The sequence below is a fragment of the Paroedura picta genome, chromosome 4 (assembly GCF_049243985.1).
Source record: "Paroedura picta isolate Pp20150507F chromosome 4, Ppicta_v3.0, whole genome shotgun sequence".
In the NCBI taxonomy this organism is placed as follows: Eukaryota; Metazoa; Chordata; class Lepidosauria; order Squamata; family Gekkonidae; genus Paroedura; species Paroedura picta.
In genome coordinates, this window is record NC_135372.1 from 39,955,305 (window position 1) to 39,972,793 (window position 17,489).

Genomic DNA, 17,489 nt, shown 5'->3' on the forward strand with positions numbered 1-17,489 from the left:
GAAATGGAAATGTTTCCATTTAATTACACACAAAGTTTCTAAGTAATTGATGAACAATTGCTTTATATATGTTATAACTGTTGTTAGATCGGTTTTCACCAAAGTTTGGAAACTAACTAGCTAAGGTTTTGATTGAAAATTTATTTCGCAAACAATATTAAAAATAGATTAGATTTGAAATGTATGTTATTAAATATGGAACCAAATAATATTAAAACATACAGTGAGCTTGTTAAGTATATGATAACTGCTGCCAGGATCTTATATGCATCAAGATGGGGGGAAAAAGAAACTTTACCAGATCCTACAGAAAGGTCAAGCAAAATTACTGAGTACACTACAATGGCAAAATTTACACATTTGATGCACAATAGATCAATATTAGACTTTGGAAGAAAATGGAGTCCAATTTTAGATTATACAGATCAGTAAAAATGAAATTGAAAACTGACTCATACACTGTATATGTAAATTTCAAGGGAAATGTAGTATGTGGTATGTGAAACAGTCTAAACTATAAGTTTCTCTCTCTGCCTTCTTCCTGGAAATTGTCTGTCAGAATATGACATGTGTTTTTTTTTCTCTTTTCCCCCTGTACTGTGAAACACCAGCTGAGTGTTTTTTTAAATAGCTGTTCTGTAATATGTAGTGTATTTAAAATACATTTAAACAAGAGGGGGGAAAAACTCTTTATTTTGATACACAACCAACTCTGAATAAATCCAAGGCGTGATTATTGCTAATTGAAACAAATAATAAAATGCAAGACAGGCAAGTTACTGGGACACAATCAGCCACTTGTGTATCCCACACACCCGTAGGCAAACTTTGGCAACTTTGTGTGTTATCTTTTTAGAGGAGTCTGCAAAGATGAGGGAGAAATATAGTTGTTCAGATGTTCCTGGTGTAGTTGACAGAACAGGTGCAAAATACTGATGTCAAATGTCATGACAGAATGCAGTTCGATAGTCTCCACTCAGTTTGGTCTGAAAGACCATAAATAAATACGTTGTTGATAGATGACTTCCTCCGTGACATGGACAGAGCCATTAAGAGAGCAGTACACGATGGTGTCTGCCTTCCAGAAGGACTGAAGGTAGAGCATTAAAGGGTGCTAGGCTAAAGATTTTCTGATACTTGGAGATCTCGAGGGATCCAAGATAACCTGCTGGTTGAAAATATTCGCCAGCACAAAAGCAACTACTGTGCCTAAATTTCCCAATACAATGTTACAAACAATGTTATTTGCCTAAATGTAATAAACATACCTTTCTAAGCAGTAATCTTATTTGCTAAAGACAACAAAGTTCAACATTGAATATCGCTACACAACATTGTACTTGTAAAGCGGAATCTTATAATGGCAGATGTTATTCTGTGGGCAGTCTCTGCAGCGTGCAGTGCCTGAGTTCTCCAATGTTCAGATGACTGGAAGATGCCAAAGCATTTGAAGATTTTTGTTTGTTTGATATCATGGTCCTCTATTTGCTATTTATGGTCTTGATGGTTTGGGTTTTTTTGGTAAAGAAGAAGACTTTTGTTTTGGGGAAGTTTATCACAAGCTCCTCCTCTTTAACGTATGCAGTGAAGACACAGAGTGCTTGCCTAAGGCTCTCTTGTGAATGGGATAACAATATCAACTGAATACAGTAAGGCAGGGATCGTTTTGTCAGCAAGCTTTGGAGCATGGAAGCCTTGATTTCTTAGGTGTTGCACCAAGGAGTTAATATAATAGTTAAACTGTAGAGAGCCAGGATGCAACCCTGTTGAACTCCTTTGTCAAGCGAGAGCTTATTGGAGCGGTGGCCCTAAGGACTTCTTATTTTTAGGAAATGTCCTTCCCGGAGAGAATGGATAAGTATGTCAGTCTGGAAACAGACTAGATAAGGATAAAGACATTTATTCTCTGTTGCAGCTCACAACGCATCAAAAAGGAGGTGACACAGCCAAGTTAAATATGCAATGGAAAAGAGTTATATTGCATCTGGATAACAAATCCGTTGACATTTAAAATGGTAAATAGAATAGAATCATAGAGTTGGAAGGGACCTTCTGGGTCATCTAGTCCACTATGCAGGACACTCACCATCCTATCACTCATCCACTGTAACCTTCTACACCCTTGAGGCTTCACAGAATCAGCCTTTCCGTCAGATGGCTATCCAGCCTCTGTTTAAAAATCTCCAAAGATGGAAAACCCACCACCTCCCGAGAAAGCCTGTTCCACTGGGAAACCACTCTGTTAGGAACTTCTGGATTTTTAGACGGAATTTCTTTTAATTTATTTCCATTGGTTCTGGTCCTTCTCTCTGGGGCAAGAGAGAACAACTCTGCTCCATCCTCTACATCAGTGGTCCCCAGCCTTTTTATCACTTGGGACCGATCAACGCTTGACAATCTTACTGAGGCCCGAGGGGGGGTAGTCTTTTGCCGAGGGACGTCGCTGCTGCCACCTGAGCCCCTGCTCCACTTGCTTACCTGCTGGCGCCTGACTTCCTGATGCCTGCTGGGGGGCGCTGACAGCAGCAGCAGCGCAGTGCCACACCAAGGGGGAGCCCCAGCCATGGCGGCCACTGGAGAGCACCAAAGGCGAGCCGTCGGCAGAGTGGCAGGGCAGCCCCCGAAGCAGCAGCTGGGGAGGAGGATGAGGAGGAGCCGCGGCCCGGTACCGACTGATCCACGGAGCAGTACCGGGCCCCGAACCAGGCGCTGGGGACCACAGCTCTACATGGCAACCTTTTAAGATGGTGATCAGATCCCCTCAGGTCAAGAGTTTGTTAATGTACTGGTCCTTGCCTTGTCATTCTTATTGCCTTATTAAACTAAAAAAGATTTATGGAGCAAGCGGATACCAGGAAACATGCGGGCAGCTGTCATGCTGGGGATTGATGCCACAGTTAAGAGGGAACTGTTTGTATGTTTGATTAATAAAACCAGAGTCCAGTAGCACCTTTAAGACCAACAAAGATTTATCCTATGTTTGCTTAAGAGAGACAAAGGCAGAACGGAGAGTTCTAATTCCTCGCTTTATCATTCGACTGATCTCTTTTTAGACATCTTGCCCCAAATCCCATTCTTATTGCTCCCGTCCTTTTCCTCCCGTCTCCTCCGCTTGCAGGTCAAAGGCGGAAAGGAAGCCCAGCAGCGAGCCGCGGGGCAGGCAGGCAGGCAGGCAGGCAGGAGGCTGGGCGAGAGCAGCCGGAGGCAGAGACGATGGCCGCTCCGCCCCGCGAGTCAGCAGGAAGGGGAGGGAAGGCTGGCTGCCAAGCGAGCAATGCGTTAGTTAGTGGCAGCTTAGCCGAGGCAGGGCTGCGCTGCTGAGGCAAGCAAAGAGAAACCCAAGATGGCCCCTGCTGCAAAGGCAGCCGTGGGAGCAGCAGCGGGCCGGGGCGGGGAAGAAGAAGAGGCCGCGGCCGGACGCCTCTCGCTGCTGCTGCTGCTGCTTTGGCTGGAGAAGGAGGCGGTGGGCGCCACGGCCGCGTCTGTTGCCCGCAGCTGAGAGGAGCTGCTGTCGCCGCCGCCGCCGTGAGGTGAGCGAGGGAGCCCCGCGGAAGGGGGAACAATAGGGCGGAGGCCGCGGCCTCCTCCGCCGCCCTTTCTCCCCGGCCTCGCTCGGGGGAAGGAAGGAGCCGGCAGGGCCAGCGCCGTGCCTTTGGCGGCGGCCGGCTTCGTCGGTTCCCTGCGGGTCCTTCCTGGCGGCCGCCGCCTCTTGGCCACCATTTCTTCGCCGCCGCTCGCTCGTCCCCTGTAGGCCTTAGGCTTTGGCCAGGCTCGATTTCGAGCGCCGCCCGCGCCGAGGGCTTCTCAAGGCGGCGATGGCTATTGCTATTGCTATATTTCAAATAAGGGTGCGGGTTTCAGCCAGCTGGAAGGGCAGGGAGAAATCGGGTTACTCGTGGGGTCCCCTTCTCCTTTTCCCCCCTCTTATAATAATGTAGGCTAGGGGATGGGGGAGGGAACGAGGAAGAAAGTCGGGTGTAAGGAAATATAAACGACATTCTTAAGGCTGCGATCTTAGGCACGCCTCCTTAGCTAAGCAATATGGCTTAGCCCGCACATCGATGCTTCCTTGGGAATTACCATGTCTAGGAGCGCACTGCACTTAAGGAGCATGTTTTTTCCTTCGTGCGTGGTGCGGGCTTCCTGTTGTGCTTATTGCACCATTGCATGCACACCCACACACCGCAGCCCCGTTTGCTCATCGGTCTGTTGGGTACATATAGTGGTCATCCACACACAGTCCTCCCCCCCCCCCACGTGTCGCTCTCCTTCCCCTCTCCATCACAAGACTATTACAGAGCATGGCTTCTGGCTGGGTGCACGTCTGCTCCCTGCCCCCCTTCTCAATTCAGTCTGCAGCCTCTTGAATGGTCTCTGTCCTCCTCACGACCTTTGAGATCTTTCCTGGGTAATGCTTCTGAGGAAGTATCCCAAATGTAGCAGAAATGCAGTGGCACCAGTGGGTGCATGTGGGTTTGGTTTCATGGCTCCGAGGGTGGGACAGAAATCTGCTTGAAGGTTCTGTGGTTTGGCTACTCCTTGCAAATGCTTTCTGCCAGACAAAAGCTGTGTGTGTGTATGTGTGAATGTGGCCAGGGAGGGAGTTAATCACGAGAAGTGACAGTTGCAAACAGTGGACTAACAAGCCATGTAATGCTTTATTGTACAAAATGAAATTTTACTTTGTTGCTCAGCCATGTTGTCTTAGAAACTTCTGTTGAGTTCTGTTATTTTTAAAGAGAAACAGTGAGATTTTCTTATGCATGAGTTGTACTAGATAGCTATTGGAACTTTTTGGTTTAAGAAGAGGGAACTTGTGAACTTGGACAGATTTGGGAAAACCTAAATACTTGCAGGGAATACATTGAATTAGCATTTTTGGTTTTTGCATATATTCATACCCTCCCAGATGGTGAATTGGGTATGTCATTAGCACCCTAGTGGTGGGCTGCTATTCATTCAATATTGGATGCTTGTGAATGCACAGTTCTACATAAGTATGGTATAGTGGTTAGAATATTGGCCTAGAACTATTCTCATAGGATTACTATATATGGCCTGGATTTGTGCGCATCTAAAATCCGGATTATGTTAACTTTTAAGAGTATATATACAATTTTAAGAGTATATATACAATTTTAATTTCAGTTAGTCATATTAAACACGTTTAGTTAGGGATGATGGGAAATAATCCCTATTTTGTATTCCTCACTAACATTATTTTGGCTCAGAGGTTCATACATGATCAATAAAGAAGACAGAAAAATATGTGGCCTGGCTTTCTCTTACTGCCGCAAACCTTGGTGAATTTATCTGAATGGAAGTAACAGTATGATGGAAAGAAGAAGCTGGAAGTAATAATGGTTGTGTGGGCAGACTGGTTAACTTTTCAAAGGACATTTTCTTTGTATTATGAAAGCAGATTGATTCATTCTGTTATGATTTTTAAGTCCTTTTGATGACATAACATGGTACTTCTATTTAGGTCTATGGACCCTGTTGCGTGACAGATTTAAGACTTCATGAGCGAGTTCTAAGAAGTATTAATACTTTGGATTAAAGAATAAATATTACTACTTTGGATTAAAGGTATAAACTGTGTTCTGTGTCTCCCCCAACTTTGACATCAAAAGTTACTTAAAATACAACAAAACCTCTGGTGGCTACTTAAGTTCCAGCTTCAGCTGGTTTAAACTATAGACATGGCTAAGAATGAATACAGTCCTAAATCAACAGATACTTTCTCATTACAACTATACAAACACAACGTTTTATCTTATTGACTCCCCAAGACTAGGGCTGAGGAAGAGCTTAAACAAATACAAATATATCTGTTATCTTTTTCATTACTAGCATCTCCAAGCTGAGCTGGATTGATGTTTCTTGAATTTTGCAAAACTTAATTGGTTTATCAGTCATCGGAAGAAAGAGAATTTCTGTTCATGCTGACCACGATCTCCAAGGTTAACAGTTTCAAGCAAGAGAAGCCAAGATGTGTGTATTGTTAACTGGGAACAACTGAAAGGGTCGATCACCACCATGTTGGTTGACAAGTGACCATTTGAACATGTGAAGATGCCTTATACTGAACCATGCAATTAGTTCATCAAAGTCAGTATTGTCTATTCAGGTTGGCAGAAACTCTCCAAGGTCTCAGGCCAGAGGTGTTTCACTTCACCTACTACCTGGACCTTTTTCAAGGTGTCTGAAAAAGAGTGCTTGCACTCGAAAGCTCATGCCCTGAATAAATCTTTGTTGGTTTTAAAGGTGCTACTGGACTCTGATTTTATTGTGTTTTTTCAACTAGAGATGCTGAGAATTGAACCTGGGATGTTCTGCATGCCAGACAGCTACTTTATCTCACAAACTAGTAGACTAGTAGAAATAACTTATGATGCTCTGGTTTCCATTGTGGTCTGAGCATAAGCGTGAGGATTGTTCTGTTTTCCATGGATTCTGAATGATGGTGTATTAGCAGGCAAAGATTTATACGATGGAGGTAGGCTAGAGCAAGGGGTGGGTTTCCAGAAATTGTTAGGCTGGGACACATATTTAAATTGTAATGAAAACCCTGACAGATGAACACGTCTTTTTTTAAAATAAGAGAAGTAAGGTTCATAAACCAGATTGGATAAAGTACCAGAACAGTTGCTAGACTCTACCTATCTGCTTTCAATAATATGGATGAATAAAAGTGTTTCATACCCAAACTTTAATTGAAAGGATAAGTGGGATTATACCTCTATTATTCTCTGATTGCGCTAATTATAATGTTTGAAAATTATAATAAAGGCATATTGAGAGGTAATTAATTCACTTGGTGTAGGTTCGAAGATTGTGGATAGGCCTTATGTGCACTTTAAAGGAGAAGTGTGCTGATTTATACTTGTTGGCATTCTGCATCTTATGCGGGGATTCACAAACTTTGACAGCTGATGGTGCCTAGCCATATTTTCTGGCTGCTACTGCCTTTGCCCATCTCTCAAGTCCACTGGTGTACTCAGAGGATTTCAGAGCAGCTAGGTTGGTCATAGAATCATACAGTTGGAAGGGACCTCATGGGCCATCTAGTCCAACCCCCTGCACTATGCAGGACACTCACAATCCTGTCGGTTATCCATTGTAAACTGCCACCCCCTTGAGCCTTCACAGAATCAGCCTCTTTGTCAGATGGCTATCCAGCCTCTGTTTAAAAATTTCCAAAGATGGAGATCCCACCATCTCCCGAGGAAGCCTGTTCCACTGAGAAACCACTCTACCTGTCAGGAACTTCTTCCGGATGTTGAGACAGAATTTCTTTTGAAGGTCTTTGCCTTCATGCCAGTCTTGGGGGGTGCTTGGGGGGGAGGTGTTGCATCTGAGTGTTTCCGGAGTTTGGTATACAGTGAGACTAATGCCACCCATGAGTTCTCTGTGCATGGTTGCAGGAGAACTTGGTGGGTGGGGTTATGGTGGAATCTATTTAAGCAAGCTGAGGAATATAAAGTGTGAAGTGTCAATTCGGTTGCTCTAGCAACAGAAAGGTGCTCACATGTTGCTAGTGCTGGCTGGAGGGGAAAGTTGTCTGGGTTGCTTTGGCACTTCCCTCTTACATAACACTTGCAAGTCTGCCTGTCTCTTCCAGTAATATCCTCCTGGATACATCTGTTGTTTGTGGTGAGGTTTTGCCTCCACGGATATCAATTCAGTATTGGATTACACTATTTCTATAGACTTCCTACTGCTCTTGGCTGTAATTGCTCTAAAAGTGACATCTGAAATTGTATGAATTTAGCAGTAATGTGAACATTCAACCTTGTTTATATAAACTGATCTGTGATACTGGAAGTGTGTTCAGCAACTAGTAATTGGGGTTTAAAATAGTAAGCATTTAAATGATTAAAGTGTTTATTTACCAAGGAAGTAAACCCTCCAATTGCTTTTGCTGTCCATACACCAGATTGCCAACCAGGGGTCCATGGGAGCTCTCTAAGGGGTCCCCAACCTTTTCCCCCTTGTCTTTATGCACTTGGCCACAAGGTAGGGAACATTGCTCCCCCCTTCCCAAGTACGAGTGAGCTCTCACGGTTTCTGTGCCTGGGAGGGGGCTGAGCCTGTATGCCTATTTCCGCCTTAAACAGCTCCCTGACCTCCTCCAGCCTGTCAATATTGGTGGTGATGTCACTTCCAGGGGCATGGGGGCGTGGCCAGCTGACATCCCTTCCAGGGCTCCTCGAAGCCTGCAAGATTATTTCAGGGGCTCTTCCACAGTCAGAATGTACACATTTAGTTTTGAAAAGAGAGCATGCAAAGAGAATGGCTGGAATTTTTTCACAAATGGTAGGTTTTAGGTTTATTATAAGTGAAACAAACATTTAATTGTTGAAGTAGGATATTTTAACAAAATATGTGTCCCTTCATGCACCTGCCTTCAGCTGGTTTCTTTGTATCATCTTTTCATGAATCTACTATCAATGTATATACATTATATGACTTTAAAGTATTCATACCATGCTATTCCATCATACCGGAAGGAAAAAATATAGAGTAAAGCCTCAAAACATGAAATAGGATAATATAGTCAAATACCGCATAGTTTAATAATTTTGGCAACAATATATTATATCATATTTAAAAATACAAGAGTTCATTTTTTTCAGTGTATTACTGTCAAAATTAATATTCAAATACGCCAACATTCCTACCTGTTGACGCTTTGTTTTGTTTACTACACATTTTTTCCCGTTCAGTGTTCATTTCCTCCCTGCCTCTTAAATGACAAAAAATCTGTGTTTTGGTACTCTAAGTTTTGTACCTCTTTCTTAAGTAGTGGGTATACTTAAAATCCGATAGGTATGCTGGATGGTAGACTTGTATATGCTAAGTAATAAATTATGTACTTTATGTCAAATCAGTAGAAATTTAGATTTGATAGAAAAGTCTTGCAATCAATTCACTTCCCACCAAATGTAATTTCTTTCTGACAAAAAAAGAAGAAAAAAACACCCTGCATTTCTGTACCTTCAAATGTTCTGGAAATTTAACATCTCTAGTCCAGCCTAGAGATTACAGTAGCATGGATCAGTATGCCCAAATCAAGAGGATTCCAGATAAGAATATATGAGCAAAATGTGCTCTTAGCAGCAGTATCAACCTGCTTTTCCATTAGTTAGACCGAGTCCAAGAGAAGCCAAAGTTTTTGCATTATCCAGAAACTTATCCCATCCAGGGTTGGTAGATCAGTGCCATCTAGAAAATCACCCTTCTGGAACAGCATAATTTCCAGCTTGTCTGGCTTCTGTCACCTGTCTAGAAAATCAAGACTCCTGCTGCAGCTTCTAAAATTTTAGATGAATATAGAGTTGACTGTGAGAACCAGCTTGGTGCTGTGGTTAGGGTACGGACTTCTAATCTGGCGAGCCGGGTTTGATTCCCCGCTCCCCCACATGCAGCCAGCTGGGTGACCTTGGGCTCGCTATAGCACTGATAAAGCTGTTCTGACCGAGCAGTGATATATCAGGGCTCTCTCAGCCCCACCCACCTCACAGGGTGTCTGTTGTGGGGAGAGGAAAGGGAAGGCGACTGTAAACCGCTTTGAGCCTCCTTCGGGTAGAGAAAAGCGGCATATAAGAACCGACTCTTCTTCTTCATCATCACTGTGATGAGAATCAACCACCATACTGCTGTGCTACCCCATGCCCAGCTGGCAGCCATTTCACCAGTCTTTTCTGCTTGTTCCTGCTTGGAAGGGAGTAGGGGAGAAACCAAATGGAGTAACAGCTCACAGATATTTAAACCTAACAGATCAGCTGCAGACCTGTGCTGCTTAGCTGTTAGTTTAAATGGCCTGAACAAAAGTCTGGTAAATCTTCAGGGAAGGTACCTTCCCCAAACATTAGTTTGGGGGCTTCAAACCAGGCCAAGTCCATGCCAAAATTTACCTTCTGAACTGGTTTGTGCCCGCCCCTGTGAAGTATTTTACTTTACCTGTATGCTTGATTAATGCTGGGCTTGATTAATACTGGGCTTACTTGAATTACCTGAAAAGGCCTCAAAATAGGCCAAATGTGAAAAGATCTTATATACCAAACTTGTAATTGAATGAACTTTAGATTTCTTCCTTACAAGTTAAACCAGCTCTATCTGCTCAGAAAGTTGGACAGTGAGGAAAGGTGACTCCTTTGAAATGTGGTATTGGAGGAGAGTTGTACAGATGTGATGGATCACCTAAAAGACAAGTGGGTTCTAGATCAAATTAAGCCTGAATTCTCCCTAGAAGCCGAAATGACCAAACAGAGGGTATTGTACTTTGGTCACAAGAGAAGACTCAGTGGAAAAAAAGTAATGCTCAGAAAAGTTGAAGGCAGCAGGAAAAGAGCAAGACCCAACATGAGAGGAACTGACGAAAACAAAGAAGCCATGGCCCTCCATTTGATAGGACATTTTGAAAGGCTGGCAGAACTTGGAAGTGACTTGAAGTCACTTAATGCCTCCAAGGTGAGGTGAAGAGGTTATGTCTGGTCAAAAGTCACTCAGAGTGCAATCTTAAGCACAGTTTACACCTTCCTAAAGATGTCCGTGGATATAGAATAACGTGATTGCACTTCCAATAAGCTTCGCGGTTGAAGAAGGATTTTAACTCTAGTCCACTACTCTTTTCACCACACCACTTGGGCTTTAATCTGGATTGTTCCTGTTCATCTATAATGTGTGATCTTGAAAATGGTTGACTTTCCATGTAATTATTGTTTTATTTAAAATTCTATTCTGTGCACAGTTCCTGTTTCCAGTGGGAATCCTATGTGAATGCAGTGGCAAGAGAAAATTTTTTACTAGTTCCTTTGCCTTAATAGCTTCAGTTGTGGAAGAGGAAGGGGGAAAATTTTGCACCCTTCAGGTTCCTCACTAGAGCATTCACTAATCCTGCATGGCTTTTTACCCTTATGGGTCCCATGACTCTCGGAATCATCTTTCCAGAGCTTTAAATGGATTGCTATGGGGAGAGGAATGCAGTGCCTTCCAGTGGCTTTCCCCATGCTAACTTGGAGCCAATTCAATATCCTGCTGTTTATCTTCTTTAAAATGCTCTGTACTGCCAATAAAGCAGCTGTAGTTTTATACAACACCATTTGGACTTAACATATATATAAAGAGCTGATTCTAAAAAGGCATCACATTAGCAAACGTATATAGGCATAACACATGCTTAATCCAAGCAATCTAGTTCCTTGAACTTACCCTACAACAATGCACTTAGATGGGACTTGCACTATCTCCACTGCACTGCAGGATCATAGTTGAGTCATTATGAAGCGCTTAAGTTGTGCTTTGTTCTTGTCAACCAATCACTGAGCTTGCAAGAGGTTTCTCATTTGAATAGTCACCCCTATATAAGGATATGCCTGCTGTCAAGCCAGTAGCAGTCGCAGGCAGGCAAGGAGTTTGGCTGTGTGAGCACAAAAGTCAGATGATGGCCGCCGTCACGCGGCGGAAAAAGAGCCAAGTGCGCCAACGGCGACGAAACAGGACCCAGCCTAGACGAAAAAAGCCTAGTCGGAAGAGGACAACCAGGAGGCCTGTAAGTCGTAGCCCTGGAAAGAAGCGCTCTACTGAAAAGCACTCCAGGAAAACATGGAGCCTGCAGTTTGGCAGTGTCCGAATGACCAACGAAGCTCAGAACATCTTGCACTTCTGTGTGCATGATCTCTACAAGAAGGTGTCCCTGGCAGCTGAACGCTTGAGGAAGAAGAAGCGCCATGTCTCGATTACTGTCTCGGATGTAAAAAATGCCCTGAAAAAGATCATACCATGGAAGTATGATGGAAAGTCCGTACCTTCCATCTCCTTCAAGTGCCATTAGAGAGACATCTCTTAACTTTCCCACAATAGGCATAAAGTGGTGAAAGAGAAGGGGAGAGGAGGAAAACATCGCCAATACTTGGGAGAAAAATCCAATACTTTTGCCTGCCTGATAAAAACATTACCTTCAGATTTCCAAGCAATCCTGTAATCTATCACCCTCATTACTAGCAGTGAACTCAAAGGACTTAGTCTGGCGTTGGGAACATCATCATGGGATAATGGTGGTGTAGCCCTTCCAGTGAATCTTACGTTGGTGGGAAATGACTGTCAATGTGTGGAGTGTCAAGAATTCTGATCGGCATTGCTGGGCATGTGAAGTGTTCCATGGAGGGTAATATATAGTTCAATAAAACAGGATCTGTGCAGGATAATTCATCACATTGTGAGTCTTTTGTGCGGGGGTGGCTTCTTGTTCTGTATTATCAAGTAGATCCAAAGGATGGGCTCACCAAGCCATATTCTCTTGCTGCAATGTATACTTGGGAGCTCCACTATGCCAAGTACTAAACCTAATTAGTGCCAGCATTAATGTCACCACCTCCTTGCCCAAGGAAGTTTCTCTCAGGCCTTCCCAGAGTGCCTTGAAATATGTCCTTTTTATTGCTTTAGGCTTTCTGAGTGTGAATCTGATATTATGATGCTCATACCAGACCAATGGCTTCCTTTAAGGAAGTAACTGCTTTGATAGAAGAAGGGGGATGTTGTCGATGTTAACTAACCAAAGCTTTTGCTTTGCAGCTTTTTATAAAGAGCCAACCTCAGAATCTCAAGCGAGAGATGGGCAAAGACCGAATATAAGGAAACCCAACTGAAAATGTCAAATTAACCATCATAATTATGTCAATTGATAGTGCATGAAGGTTTCTCAGCCTAAACAGTAGCTGTTGATAGTCCTATGTTTGGTCTTACAAGGTCCTAAATATACACAGGAGCACCCTGCACCATTGCTTTGGTGCGTTGGTATAAATCTTTGCATGGGTTGCACTTGGATTATGAGCTATTGTTCCCTATCATCTCCCTTTCTGTAAAATCTAAGAAGCTCTCTATCCCATACAAATCTTTGCCTATCATTCCCTTTACATAGTGGCCATTCTAGTATCCCACGTACTCCATCTTTAAAGATTTCATTTTCTTCTAGTAAGAGCCACACGGGGTTCTATACCGACCTACATATGATTCTGAAGCCAAAGACTGCAGCCTTCTGCTTTAGAACAAAAATATGTCTTTGTAAGCTAGCTCTAGATATAGGGAAGAAAGGACACTACTACAGACAGTTAATTGAAAAGTTGCATGCAATGGGTCAACCATACATAGATAGAAAATGTGCCTAGCTTCATTATTGGACAGGGTTTTGTCCCAAGAGGTGTTCAGTGTTTTTGGAGCCAGTTTGGCAGATCAGGATATGAGAAACAGAAGTAAAATGGAAAAGATAAGTGACATGTATTCCTACAACATTGTTCATCAAATTTGAAAGTTTGCTCCAGCCTAAGGAACCTTCCTCCAACTAACGTGAAGCTTCCTACAGCAGCAGAGTTCTTGTGTTGGGACAGGTCATCAACCCACTGTTTTCTAAGCAAGGACTTGATAAGACTATTTTCCTCTTAGGAAACAAAAACTCAAGTTATTGACTCGGTTACAGCTAGCTATGAAGTCCCGTAATTGTAGAACAATTAATGCTTTATAATGTATTTTTTTTCTTCTGTCATCTTTATATGCCAATAAATGTCTTCTGATTCCAATTCTGACTACTTGTGTTAGAGGAAGGTTTCAGGCTTTGCTGAGAATAGTGGTAGGAAATGTGCCAGTGAAAGTGCCACATCACTTCACACAAAACCATAAAATACAGAGGCTACCAAAAGTTCTTCTTTTGTGTAGTTTTATTTCCTTTTCAGAAAGCAAGATAGACAGAGAACATTCCGTATCTCCAGTGGAAACCCATTCAGAAGTATTGAGGAAATCACAGATAGTGGAATAGTCTGTTGGTATGCACACCTCCATAAGCCAAAGAATTGTAAGGAGTGTTTGAAGAAATGTAATTGGTGCACAGGAGAAAGATAGATGGGTCCCAGGTTGAAGAGGCAAATACCAGCATTTTAATTTGAGCCATAAGCCAATGCAAACCTTCTTAGGTGGTCAACTATAAGTGAAACAGCAGCAGTAAAGAAAGGGGATGTGGCAGTTTGGACCACTTAAAGCTTCCAGGTTGTGTGTCAAGGTCATATCCAGACAGAATATATACATGGCTCGATCACACAAATGTAGAAGCCATCATAACCTGTACTCCAGTTGTGATGATAAAATGTGCAGTCCTGACCAACAGCACTAACCTACTCCAAACTTCCTCATGCAATTTGTTACGGGCAAATGTGCTACATCTAGAGGCAGCAGTACAAATACCTCCATGATCGCAGCCTTACCAGCCAGCATCCTCTCTGATTTGACTAAATTCATTTTCTAGCCACACAGCCACTTGACCAAGGCATCAAAGCACTGGCCTGGGACAGAGATGTCTGTTTGTGGCTGCTTGGACAAAGCAAGCTCTGTACAATCTCCTCAACTGGCCACATACAAATATTGAAAATGCTTGTCCTGATTCCGCCCAATGGGTAAATGCCAGTAAGGAACACCCACAGATTCAAGAGTCTGACTAGTGAATTGAAAGGGCTGTTTGAATACAAGGCTTGTGCTCATAGCTGAATAAAATCGTTAGGCAAATAAAATAAACTGTAGTATGTGAACAAAGACAAATATGACAGATGGGTGTTAGAATAAAAGCAGTTTCTGAATATCAATTCTAAAAGAGCCAGTAGAAAACCAAAACTATGCTTTGTAGGAATAGCCCTGACGTTATGTGGCAGCCCCTTCCAAAAGGATAGAGCTGTCACCAAAAACATTCTTGCCGTTCTAAGACTGTGTTCACTTCTCTTTGGATCCCAGATGATGTGAGGCTTACTCCTTCAAAAAGAGAACGGCGTGGCTTTTTAAAGTGCCTTTGGCTCAGTGTTGATCCTTTCCTGGGTCTATTAGTATTATTTTCATTGCTTGGGACTGCACTATACAATAAGCCATTAATACACTTCTAGGTTGGTTGAAGTCTGCCTAGGATTGCAATGTGAGAGAGGAAAGTGAAAACAGATCCAGATCCGTCTAGCTTCATTGTGGGGAGGGACAGGTGGTTCTTCAAGTAAGAGGACCCCAGTCTTGAAGAGACTGTAAAAGTCGAAAACAGTTCCTTGACTTGGACCCCAAAATAAGTTGACGACTAGCACACTCAGTCCAACTGGCAACCAATGTGTTGAATCTGAATCCTGAATCAACTGTCCTTTCTGCATTGTCTTCAATCCCTCATAGAGTGCATTGTAATAATCTGGTCTGAGAGTTATAATAGCATAGAGCAGTGTGGTCAGATCAGTTGCATCCCAAAATGGTAGCAGTTTTCAAGCCAGCCGTCACTAGAAGAAAGCATTCTCAGTAACACACATTTGCTTCTCCATCTGTAGCATCTGACCCAAGAGCACCCCCTTCCTTTCACTGAGCCCACTATTGTTAAAGTCACCTCATTGAATGTTGGCAAGAATATCCTTTTCATGGATATTAGTTTTTCTGACCAGCATCTTTTCCATCTTGTTTAGGTTCATTTCAGCTAGCCGAGCTATTATTGGATATAGGGACAGATAAGATAGCAACACGATAGAAGCGAATGCAAGGGAAGAAATCGCAAGTTGCCTCAAGACTCCTGGAAGAATATGACTCGGGAATTGAGTGTGTGTGATGTAAAAATATTTTAATTAATAAATAATTATACAGTTTCCAACTTCACCAGCTGAGGCAGTCTAGTAGTACAGATTTCTATGTGGAATCATCCAATCAAAATAATAGTGAGACCAGCAGCATAAAAAGCCCAGCAAAGGCATCATTAAAATAGGGAATGGTTATAAGAATGTCTGTTTTAAAAAACACTAAAATACATTTGTAAATCACACAATGGTAAGGCCAACAAATATGAAAAAAAACTAAGAGGAATAAAATCAGTGCGGTCACTTAATTTAGACAGAGCATGGACTAAACTGATATTAGTGATGGTTGCACTCTGTATAACTAGATGAGATAAAATCCATCCTTGAGGAATCCCTAGAAGACATTTAACTTCTAGATCTTCCTTCTGTCTAATTACTGCAATGTTGTGTCCTGTCCTCAGGCCTTCATATCTTACATCCTACCAATAATTTTGTCAAAAAAGCTGGGTCTCAACCATGGTAGAAACAAAAAGCTTCCTTTTTCATAGGACAACTAGACAGTTAAAGGCATATTGTGGTTAAAGGTATCATTTCTAATAATAAGTTGTAGGGAGATAATAAAAATTGTAGAAGCTCAGTGGATAATCCCTGTGAGTGCGGTCAACAGGAAGCAGCACATCAGAGACACTTGCTTGTTGGCAGGGAGGACGGAATCGGGAGAAACTGGAATGTCCAAGATGACTCCTAGTATGCCAAAAAGTCATATATGGACAATCCTCGGCAAGAGACTGCCTGTCACTCTTGCAGGTGGAGATGGGGACTGAGGAAGAGTGAATTCTTAGTCATTGTCATGGAAACCCTGTGTCCTATCTAGATTATTTCGGCATCGTGCTGGTGGAGAATCACTGCTATAAGGGATGTATGAGCTACTTTTCAGCTGCCAGTAGTTCATAAATAATATGTTAGAAGCCTCTGATCAAGATAATCAGTTTCAGCCAGGATTGTCTAGAGTTGCCCGACTATGACTCAATCATCTTGCCTACAAATGCTAAATTTGAATATGGTCTCTAGTTACTGTGGCCAGTTCAGTTCAAAAATGATTTTTCCCAAATAAATATATTTGCAAAAAACATCTTGTGCGGTTTTATTATTACAATAAAGGTAAAGGTAAAGGTGCAAGCACCGAGTCATGTCTGACCCTTGGGGTGACGCCCTCTAGCGTTTTCATGGCAGACTCAATACGGGGTGGTTTGCCAGTGCCTTCCCCAGTCATTACCGTTTACCCCCCAGCAAGCTGGGTACTCATTTTACCGACCTCGGAAGGATGGAAGGCTGAGTCGACCTTGAGCCGGCTGCTGGGATCGAACTCCCAGCCTCATGGGCAGAGCTTTCAGACGGCTGCCTTACCACTCTGCGCCACAAGAGGCTCTATTATTATTATTATTACAATAGTTTTGGATTTTAAGCTGTTAATGGCTGTTATTACAATTGTTTGGGTGATTTTATGTGATGTCTTGTAGAATTTTTAGATCTGAGAAGCAGGATTAAATATAAAACAAGTGGAGAAAACTAACTATAGAAATTGTGCAAATCCTTTCCTTGTTTCAACCATTTTTTTAAAAAAAACACAGGAAGTAATTTAACAATTTTGTTTCTTGACTTGGCTGAAGCTTATGGCCACACTGGTTTCTTGCCAGCCTCCCACCCCTCCCTCCATAAAACTAATCTCATGTAAATATTCTGGCCCATACCTCAGAAACGTGGAGGAAATGTTCTAGTTTGTAGCTGGTGAACAGTGAGGGATAAAAGTCATTCTCTTTAGCTTTGTAAAATGCTGTCAGAATCCACGCCTTTGTTAAACAAACAAGGAATGACTCTTAGAAAAAGGTTGGCTTTTGCAGCCATTGTAGG

The 17,489-nt window shown here is 42.6% G+C and overlaps 1 protein-coding gene across 2 annotated transcripts in view; it reads left to right on the forward strand.

Moving 5' to 3' along the window:
- Positions 1 to 3,136: 3,136 nt before the first annotated feature.
- Positions 3,137 to 17,489, forward strand: part of RC3H1 (ring finger and CCCH-type domains 1) — a 71,928-nt gene continuing 57,575 nt past the window's right edge. For both annotated transcript variants that reach the window (XM_077332531.1, XM_077332532.1), the window contains exon 1: positions 3,137 to 3,530. The gene's annotated coding sequence lies outside the window, so the exon portion shown is untranslated. The remainder of the gene's footprint in view (positions 3,531 to 17,489) is intronic.